Source organism: Ictidomys tridecemlineatus, unplaced genomic scaffold, assembly GCF_052094955.1.
Source record: "Ictidomys tridecemlineatus isolate mIctTri1 unplaced genomic scaffold, mIctTri1.hap1 Scaffold_316, whole genome shotgun sequence".
In the NCBI taxonomy this organism is placed as follows: Eukaryota; Metazoa; Chordata; class Mammalia; order Rodentia; family Sciuridae; genus Ictidomys; species Ictidomys tridecemlineatus.
The window spans coordinates 96,989-108,721 of NW_027522385.1; the positions used below are offsets into that span (position 1 = coordinate 96,989).

General features: G+C 35.5%; 1 pseudogene; it reads right to left on the reverse strand.

The window, feature by feature from the left end:
- Positions 1 to 11,247, reverse strand: part of LOC144373224 (uncharacterized) — a 47,952-nt pseudogene extending 36,705 nt beyond the window's left edge.
- Positions 11,248 to 11,733: the final 486 nt, after the last annotated feature.

Genomic DNA, 11,733 nt, shown 5'->3' on the forward strand with positions numbered 1-11,733 from the left:
TGATTGTGCAAAAGGGAGACAAAAAGACTGGTAAAAAAGCTTTTAAAAACAGTGTGGTTCCTATTCTCTCTGCTTTCTATCCATGAGATAGATTGAGATCCCCAATACAATTAGTTTCAAGTATCATCCATGACACATTCCCAATGTGTAAAATATTCATGAAATATTAATGTTTGGAGACAGGTAAAGTGACACTTCCACCTCGTGAAAAGACAAACTTGTAATATTTCAAGTTCTATAAGCAATTCAACGAGTGAATCAGTTTGGTACAATAGAATGAACAATGGGTTACAGAAGACTTCAAAGAGGAGATTAAAAAATTCTTAGAGGTAAACAAGTACATAGACACAACATATCAAAATCTCTTGGACACTATGAAAGCAGTACTAGGAGGAAACATCATTGCATGCAGTTCATTCTTTAAAGAAGAAAAAGTCAATAATTAATCTCATACTTAATCTCAATGCCCTAGAAAAACAAATCAACAGCAAAAGCAGTAGAAGGCAAGAAATAATCGAAATTAGAACTGAAATTGAATTAAAAGAAACAATTAAACCTTGACAAAAAGTTGATTCTCTGACAGACCCTATGCTAATGAAGCCAAAGAGAGAGAAAATTCAAATTACCAGCATACATAATGAAAAAGGCAATATCTCAACAGACACTACAAAAATAGAGAGCATATTTAGACATTATCTTGAAAATGAATACCCCAATAAAATAGAAGACATTCAAGGCATCTACAAATTTCTTAAGTCATATGATATGCCCAGATTAAATAAGGAAGACATACAAAATTTAAACAGACCAATATTAAATGATGAAATACGAGAGCCATCAGAAGCTTATCAACCAAGAAAAGCCCAGGCCCAGATCGATACACTGCTGAGTTAAACAAGACCTTTAAAGAAGAAATTCAAAATACCAATATTCTTCAATTTACTTCAGAAAATACAGAAAGAAGCAGCACTTCCAAACTCATTCAATGAGGCCAATATCACCCTGGTCCCCAAACCAGGCAGGGAAAAATGAAAGAAAGGAAACTTCAGGCCAATATCTCGAATGAACATAGATGCAAAAATTCTAAATAAAATTCTGCCAAATTAAACACAAAAACATATTAAAAAGGTCGTGCACCAAGATCAAGTGGGGTTTGTCCAGGAATATAGGGTTGGTTCAATATATAGAAATCAATAAAGGTAATTCATCACATCAATAGACTTAAAAATAAGAATCATATGATCATCTCAAGAGACACAGAAAAACCATTTGACAAAACACAGCACCCTTTCATGTTCAAAAAATTAGAAAACTTGAGACAACAGGAACATACCTCAACATCATACTGGCTCTCTACATTAAGCCTAAGGCCAACATGATTCTAAAGGGAGAAAAACTAAAGGCATTCCCTCTAAAAACTGGAACAAGACAGGGGTGCGTTCTCTCGCCATTTCTATTCAACATATTTTTTGAAACACTGGCCAGAGCAATTAGACAGATGGAAGAAATTAAAAGAATAACTACAGGAAAAAAAACTTAAATTAGCACTATTTGCTGAAAATATGATTCTATAACTAGAAGACCCTAAAAGCACCACCAGAAAACTTATAGAACTAAAAATAAATTCACAAAGCAACAAAATATAAAATTAACACATATTTTAAAAAAGGCCTTTCTGCATATCAGTGTCAAAGCCACAAGAAGGAAATAAGAAAATCTATCCCATTTACAGTAACTTCAAAAAAAGAAAACATAAGATACTTTGGAATCAACTAATGAAAAAGGTGAAAGATCTATACAATGAAACCTACAGAACCCTAAAGAAAGAAATCAAAGAAGACCTTAGAAGATGGAAAGATCTACATTACTCTTGCATAGGCAGAATAAATATTATCAAAACGACCATACAACCAAAAGCACTGTACAGATTTAATAAAATTCTGATCAAAATCCCAATGACATTTCTCACAGAAATAGAAAAAGCAATCATGAAATTCATCTGGAAAAATAAGAAGCCCAGAATAGCTAAAGCAATTTTAAGCAGGAAGAGCAAAGCAGGTGGTATCACTATACCAGACCTTAAACTCTACTACAGAATAAGAGTAACAAAAAGAGTATTGGAAGTAAAACAAGATGCTAGACCAATGGTACAGAATAGAGGACACATAGACTAACTCACAAAATTACAATTATCTTACATTAGACAATGTTGCCAAGAACATGCATTGGAGGAAAGATTGCCTCTTCAACAAATGGTTCTGGGAAAAGTGGAAATCCATTTTCAAAAAAATGAAATTAAAACCCTATCTCTCACCATGCACAAAACTCAACTCAAATTAGATCAAGGACCTAGGATTTAAACCATAGACTCTGCATCTAATAGAAGATAAAGTAGGCCATAATCTTCATCACATGGGACTAGGCCACCCCAAATTTCTTAATAAGATGCCTATAGCACAAGAATTAAAACCAAAAATCAACAAATGGGATGGATTCAAACTAAACATTTTCTTCTCAGAAAATAAAATCTGAGGTGAACAGAGAGCCTACATCCTGGGAGTAGATTTTTACCCCTCACACATCAGATAAAGAACTAATATCTAGTATATAAAGAACTAAAAATGCTAAGCAAGAAAAAAACCGAATAATCCAATCAACAAATTGGCCAAGGACCTGAACAGACACTTCTCAGAAAAGGATGTAGAATCAATCAACAAATATTTTTTTAAAAAGTTCATCATCTCTTGCAATTAGAGAAATGCAAATCAAAACCACTCTAAGATATCATCTCACTCCAGTCATAAAGACAAACAAAAAGTGTTGACAAGGATGTGGGGGAAATTGGTACAAACAACATGGAAAACTGTATAGAGATTCCTTTGAAATTTAGGATTGAAAACATCATTTGACCCCACTATTCCTCTTCTCAGACTATTCTCAAAAAACTTTAAAACAGCATACTACAGGGTCATAGCCATTCAATGTTTATAGCAGCACAATGCAGAATAGCAAATTGTGGAGCAAACCCAGATTCCCTTCAGTGGATGATTGGATAAAAATATGGGGCATATATACACAATGCAATTTTACTCAGCAATAATAAAATCATGGCAATTGCAGGTAAATGTATGGTATTGGAGAAGTGAAGTGAGGCATACCCAAAAAATAAATGTTGAATGGTTTCTCTGATATAAGGAGGCTGACTATAGTGGGGTAGGGAGGGGGAGCATGGGAGGAATAGATGAATTCTACATAGCGCAGAGGGGTTGCAGGGAAAAGGATGAGGCAGGAAATTAGCAGTGATTGTGGAATGTGATGACACCATTATCTAAAGTACATTTATGAAGACCCAAATTGGTGCCAACATACCTGATATAGAACCAGAGATATGAAAAATTGTGATATATATGGGTATTAAGAGTTGTATTGCAGAAAGAAATGAGTACGTATATAATGGCATAAATTTTCATGAATATACTTTCTATACAGAGATACAAAAATTGTGCTCTATGTATGTAGTAAGAATTGTAATGCATTCCACTATTGTTGTGTATTTAATAAATAAATTTTTAAAAAGAAAGGTATTGAAACCCATTGGGGACACTATAAGCCTACATGGCTATATATTTTTAAAACACTAAAATAGAAGGGAATATGCATGAACAACCTGAGAAACCAAGAAAGAATGTGCCTCAAACAAAGATACTACATTATTAGAATCCATGGTCAGAATAGCAGGATAAATGGGAGAAGGTACATAATTTTCTGTGAATTAAAGGATGATATGAGAACAAATACAGGCAGCAAAGGATCATTTTGATAAAGAGTTACATAAGTAAATACAGAAAGAAAAAGATTCCTTCAATAAGAAGATAGAGATTTTGAAAAAAAAACAACAACAAAACAAAGATCCTTGAAATGAAAGAAACAGTAAAGCAAATTAAAAACTCAATAGGAAGGATCTCCAACAGAATACATCACATGGAAGACAGAACCTCTGACATTGAAGGCGAAATATATAATCTTGAAAAAATAAAGTGGACCCCAGTGAAGATGGTAAGAAACCATGAGCAGAAGATTCAAGAATTGTGAAATAATATGAAAAAGCCAAATTTAACAACTATTGGGATAGACGAAGGCATAAAGGTCTAATCTACAGAAATGGACAATCTATTCAATGAAATAATACCAGAAAAATTTCCAAACATGTAGAGTGAATTGGGAAATCAAATACAAGGATCATATAGAACACCAAATGAACAAGATCACTACAGGTCTACACCAACGCACATCATAATGAAAATACCTAACATACAGGAGGAGCAGAGCATTTCAAAAGCCACAAGTGAAAGGAATCAAATTACATATGGGGAAAACCAATCAAGATCTCTGATTTCTGAACTGAGACCCTGAAATCTACAAGATCCTGCAACAGTATAAACCAAGCTCTTAAAGAAATGGATGCCAACCAAGAATCATACCCAGCAAAATTAAATTTTGATAAGCAATCGGATTTCAATTCAGATGTTATTTTATGACAAAATAAAAAAATCCATCATACACAAATTTAAACGAATTTACAACCAGAAACCTGCACTACAGAACATCCTTGGCAAAATATTCCATCAGGAGGAAATGAACAACAATAAAAAATCAGAAAAGGGTAGTATCACTCTAAAGGAAAAACCTGTCAAAGAGAAACTGACTTAAATACCAAAAATAAACAAAAATAACTGGGAATACAAATCTTGTCTCAATAATAACCCTGAAAGTTTAGTTCCAACTTAGCAATCAAAAGACAGGCAGATTGGATTAAAAAGACCAACAATATGCTACCTCCAAAAGACTCATATCATAGGAAAAGACACCCAGAGACTAAACGTGACAGGTTGGAAAAAAATATATTGCTCAGGCTGGGGCTGGGGCTCAGTGGTAGAGCACTAGCCCAGCACATGTGAGGCCCTGTATTGATCCTCAGCACCACATAAAACTAAATAATAAAGGTATTGTGTCCATATACAAAAAATAGATATTAAAAAACCTGCCACTCACATATACTGTGGAGGCAAGCAGGAGTTTCCATTCTTATATAAAATAATGTGGACTTCAAGTGAAAGTTAATCAAAAGGGATAAAGAAGGACACTACATACTGCTAAAAAAAACAAAACATACACCAACAAGACAGAACAATTATAAACATATACACCCCCAAATAAATGGAGCATCTATGTTCAAACAGACTCTTCTCAAGTTTAAGGGCCAAGTAGACCACAAGACAAAAATTCTGGGTGACTTTAACACACCTCTTTTACCACTGGATTGATCGTCCAAACAATATTCAGACAAAAATTATAGAACTCAATAATACAATCAATAACTTAGATTTAACTGACATACATAGACTATTTACTCCTTCAACAGGCGAAGACACTTTCTTCTCAGCAGCAAATGGATCTTTCTCTAAAATAGACCATATGTCATGACAAAAAGGAACTCTAAGCAATACAGAAAAGTAAAGATACTACCCTGCATTCTATCAGATCATAATGGAATGAAATTAGAAATCAATGATATAAATAGAAGCTACTCCAACACCTGGAGACTAAATAATATACTAGTTAATGAACAATGGGATGCAGAAAACATCAAAGAGGAGATTTAAAACTTCTTAGATGTGAATGAGGACACAGATACAACATATCCAAATATCTGGGACACTATGCAGGCATTACTAAGAGGAAAGTTCATTGCATGGAGTTTATTCCTTAAAAAAAGAAAAAGTCAAATAAATGAACTAAAATTACATCTCAAACCCCTAGGAAAAACAATTAATCAACACCAAAAGCAGTAAATGACAGAAAAGAATTAAAATCAGAACTGAGATCAATGAAATTGGAACAAAAGAAGCAAATAAAAATTGACAAAGTGACTGGGAATGGTACCAAATTTGATCCAGCTATCCCACTCCCTGATCTATACCTAAAGGACTTAAAAACAGCATACTACAGGGACACAGTCACAATGTTTTTAGCAGCAGAATTCACAAGAGTTAAACTTTGGAGTCAACATAGATGCCCTTCAGTGGATGAATGGATAAAGAAAACATGGCATTTGTAAACAATGGAATATTACTCAGCAATAAAATAAAATAAAATCATGGCATTTGCAGGTAAATGGATGGCATTGGAGAAGATAATGCTAAGTGAAGTTAGCCAAGCCCGAAATAACAAATGCTGAATGTTTTTTCTGATATAAGGAGGCTGACTCATAGTGGGGTAGGGAGGGGGAGCATGGGAGGAATAGATGAATTTTATTTAGGGCAGTGTGGTGGGAGGAATAGAAAGGGGAAAGGGATTAGCAAGGATGGGGGAATATAATAGACATCATTTTCCAAAATACACATATGAGCACACGAATTGATGTCAACCTACTTTATATACAGAGATATGAAAAAATTGTACTGTATATGTGTAATAAGAATTGTAACATATTCCGCTGCCATATATTTTAAAATTTTCAAAATGAAAAGTTGGCTCTTTGAAAAACAAATACATTTGATAAAACTTCATCCATGCTACTGTAGATAAGGAGAGAAATACTCCCATTACTAAAATCCATGATGAAAAAGGAAATATCACAATGAACACTAGAGAAATACAGAAGATAATTAGAAATTATTTTAAAAATTTGTACTGCAATAAAACAGAATATATAGAAGTCATCAATAAATGTCTAGAATCATGTGACTTACCCAAACTGAGTAAGTTAAACAGATCATTTTCAAGGAATGAAACAGAAGATACCATCACATTTTCTACACGATGAGTCTTTTCATACAACTGAAAAAAACTAGAACAGCTGAACCCTTTATATTTCTTACTTGCATAGGATTTATTCTTTTTATTCCAAAACAATATTCCCAGTCCTTAGGAAAAAAATGAGAAAACTAGATTTCCTACATTTCTCACATTCACAGGGCTTCTCTGCATGAATGTTTTCATATATAAGAAAGGAAATGAAGCTGACAGAATGTAGCAAATCCCCCAAATTCAGAGGGATTTTTTTTTCAATGTGAGTGAAATGGCTTTGAAGGCAACAGGGACAATGGAAAGATTTGTGATATTCTTCACATTTAAAGAGTTATTCAGTTGGAAGTTTGGTGTATGCCTTTAATTCCTCAGACTCGAGAGGCTGATTCTGAAGAATCAATGTTGGAGGCTAGCCTCAGCTTTTTAGGAAGACCCTAAGAAACTCAGCAAGTCCCTGTCTCAAAATAAAAAGTAAAAAGGAACTGGAATGTAGCTCAGTGGTAGAGCACCACCAGGCTAAATCCCCAGTGGATCGATTGATCCTTTGCTCTCTCTCTCTCTCTCTCTCTCTCTCTCACACACACACACACACACACACACACATTCATACACACACACACAAACAAACACACACACACACACACACACACATTTTCAGCTGTGTGAGTCTCTCTTGTCTTTGAGGATGATATGAAATGTGATTTACCATATTTCACATTCAAAGGATTTTTCTCCAGTAAACTTCCTACATGTATATGAGTGAAACAGTAATAACAGAAGAGTTTACCAATTGTTTTCATGCATATGACTTCTATGAAGTATATGTTCTTTCACATGTGTGAAGCAGACAAGATGTGGGAAAGGCTTCTCCACATTGTTGACATTCATTGGGCTTTTCTCCATTATACATTTTTCCGTGTCTGTGAAAGTCACTGGATCTAGCAAAGGCTTTGTCACACTGCTTACATTATTAGGGCTTCTCTCCAGTATGAGTTTGTTGATGTGAGTGAAGGTAAGAGGACTGAGTGAAGGCTTTGCCAGACTGCTTACATTCATAGGGCTTCTCTCCAGTATGAGTGTGTTTATGCATCTGAAGGTAAGAGGCAGTAGTGTAGGCTTTTCCACATTCTTTACATTCAGAGGGCTTCCCTCCAGTGTGTGTTCTTTCATGGCTTTTAAGCTTATAGAATGTAGCAAAGGCTTTCCACATTGTTTGCATTCATAGGGCTTCTCTTCAGTATGTGTTTTTCCATGTTTATGAAGCTGACAGGATGTAGTAAAGGCTTTGCCACACTGCTTACATACATAGGAATTCTCTCCACTATGAATTCTTTTATGTATGTGAAGGTCACCAGATCTAGCAAAGGCTTTGCCACACTGCTTACATTCATAGGGCTTCTCTCCAGTATGCACTCTTCCATGTATTTTAAGTTCACTGGATCTAGCAAAGGCTTTGCCATACTGCTTACATTCATAGGGCTTCTCTCTAGTATGAATTTGTTCATGTGAGTGAAGGTGAGAGGACTCAGTGAAGGCTTTCCCACACTGCTTACATTCATAGAGCTTCTCTCCAGTATGAGTTCGTTCATGTATCTGAAGGTAAGAGGCAGCAGTAAAAGCTTTTCCACATTGTATACATTCATAGGGCTTTTCTCCGGTATGCATTATTCCATGTATGCGAAAATGACGGGATGAAGCAAATGTTTTTCTACATTGTTGACATGCAAAGGGTTTCTTTCTAGTATGTGTTCTTCCATGAATCTGAAGACAACTAGATGTAGCAAATGCTTTTCCACACTGCTTACATTCATAGGGCTTCTCTCCATTGTGTGTTTTTCCATGAATCTGAAGGTGACTAGATCTAGAAAAGGCTTTTCCACACTGTTTACATTCATAGGGCTTCTCTCCAGTGTGTGTTCTTCCATGAATCTGAAAATGACTAGATCTAGCAAAGGCTTTTCAACACTGCTTACATACATAAGGCTTCTCTCTAGTATGTGTTCTTCCATGTTCATGAACTTGACAGGATGTAGCAAAGGCTTTGCCACACTGCTTACATACATAGGGCTTTTCTCCACTATGAGTTCTTTCATGTCTGTGAAGGTCACCAGATCTAGCAAAGGCTTTGCCAAACTGCTTACATTAATAAGGCTTCTCTCCAGTATGCACTCTTCCATGTATTTGAAGTTCACTGGATCTAGCAAAGGCTTTGCCACACTACTTACATTCGTAGAGCTTCTCTCCAGTATGCACTATTCTATGTATTTGAAGTTTAGTAGATGTAGCAAAGGCTTTGCCACACTGCTTACAATCATAGGGCTTCTCTCCAGTATAAGTTCGTTCATGTATCTGAAGGTAAGAGGAAGCAGTAAAGGCTTTTCTACATTTTTCACATTCATAAGGCTTTTCTTCGGTATGCATTCTTCCATGTATGTGAAGATGATGCGATGAAGCAAATGTTTTTCCAGATTGTTGACATCCAAAGGGTTTCTTTCTAGTATGTGTTCTTCCATGATTCTGAAGGTAACTAGATCTAGTAAAGGCTTTTCCACACTCCTTACATTTATAGGGCTTCTCTCCAGTGTGTGTTTTTCCATGTCTGTTAAGGTGATAGGACATAGCAAATGATTTTCCACATTGATTGCATTCATAAGGCTTCTCTCCAGTATGTGTTCTTCCATGTGCACGAAGCTTAGAGGATGTAGCAAAGGCTTTTCCACATTGTTTGCATTCATAAGGCTTCTCTCCAGTATGTGTCCTTCTATGTGCATGAAGCTGATGGAATGTAGGAAAGGCTTTTCCACACTGCTTATATACATAGGGCTTTTCTCCTGTATGAGTTCTTCCATGTCTGTGAAGGTCACCAGATCTAGCAAAGGCTTTGCCACATTGTTGACATTCATAGAGCTTCTCTCCAGTGTGTGTTCTTTCATGGCTCTTAAGTTTATAGGATATAGCAAAGGCTTTTACACATTGTTTACATTCATAGGGCTTCTCTCCAGTATGTGTTCTTCCATGTATATGAAGCTGACGGGATGTAGCAAAGGCTTTGCCACACTGCTTACATTCATAGGGCTTCTCTCCAGTGTGAGTTCTTTCATGTATGTGAAGGTCACCAGATCTAGATAAGGCTTTGCCACACTGCTTACATTCATAGGGCTTCTCTCCAGTGTGAGTTCTTTCATGTATGTGAAGGTCACAAGATCTAGCAAAGGCTTTGCCACACTGCTTACATTCATAGGGCTTCTCTCCAGTATGTGTTTTCTGATGTATTCTAAGTAATCTGGGATAAGCAAAGTCTTTCCCACATACCTTACATTTAAAATGTGCATTCCCTCTGTGTGTGACATTGTGCTTTTGAAGACTTATCTGTGAAATAAAGATTTGACCATCTTGTTTACATTCATAAAATTTCTCTCCAGAATCAGTTCTTTCATATCTTCTAAATAAAGAGGAGAAATGAAAGCCTTTCCCACATACCTCACATTGAAAAGGTTTATCTCCACTGTGTATTATCATGTGTCTTTGAACACCTGGGAGAGAAGAAGAGGCTTCACCACATTGTTGACATTCATAGGGTTGCCCCCCAGTATGAGTTTCTTCATGTCTTTGAATGTCATTGGAACAACTGATGACTTTCCCACATACTGTACTTTCATATGGTCTATATCCAGTTTGTAACAACATTTGTGTGTCAACACTTTCGAGAGAAACCAGAGATTTCCTATATTGTTTAAATTCACATGGCTTCTCTTCATATTCTTCACGCTTATAGTATTTGTGTCCAGAGTGAGATGTGATGTGCCTATGAAGGAAAGAAGGACATATGAAATCATTTGCACACAAAATGAAGTCACATGGATTTAATCTATTAAAATTTGTCTTTGTTTGGTTAAAAATTGGAATCGATTTGAAGGTTTCCCCACACTATTCTGTAGGGAAAGTTTGAAGTTTACCATAGGACTTCTTTGAAGAAGAAGTGACCAGCACATAATTGATACCTAACTCATTCACAGTTTTCTATTTTTTTATAGGTCTTTAAATTTCTACCAACATCACATAAAGGCTAGATTTTCTGACTTGTTAAAGTTGCCTGAAAATAAAGAGATTAAAAGGAAACAATCCTTTCCAACACAGCTTCTCTATGGCTATTATTCACATAGTCATATTCACATATGCAATTTCATAGTCCTTTTTGCATGTCAAATACTTTGAAAAGACTGAATACCTGTTACAGATAAGTATGTATTTCTGATAAAAAATATTATAAGAATAAATACATTTCAAATTATGCATACTTCTTCGGTTTGTTTGCTTTAAAAATTATATGACAGTTCTCAGATTCCCTCACGAATTCCTCTTGTGAGTACAGTTACCTTAGGTTTCTTCCACAGTTTTCAATCTGATCTTCAGTGGTCTTGTCTTCCCACTTGTTTCCTAAAATGAGACAACATAATAATCATTATGAATATTTAGGACCTAGAAATGCTTGGCCAAATTGTAGGTGCCATTTATGCTTCAATAATTCATCAACTGATTTCCTTTTCACCTTCTACATAAATGAGCAAAATAAACATGAGTTCTCGATTTGATTAATTTTAAAACCATCATTATTACCTATAAAAGCTAGGTTTCTGAGGACTTCCAGCATCACATCTCTGTAAAGGATCTTCTGGGAAGCATCCAGAAAAGCCCACTCCTCCTTGTTGATGTTCACAGCCACATCCTCAAAGGTCACTGAGATCTGAAATATCCCACAATTGTATAGAAAACTCCAAGACACATAATTATGAAGATATCCAACACACAGAACAAGGAGAGAATATTAAAAACTATGAGAGAAAAAAGGCAGATTACATTCAGGGGTAAACCAATTAGGTTAATGGCTTATTTTTTATCACAGACGTTGAAAGCAACAGGATC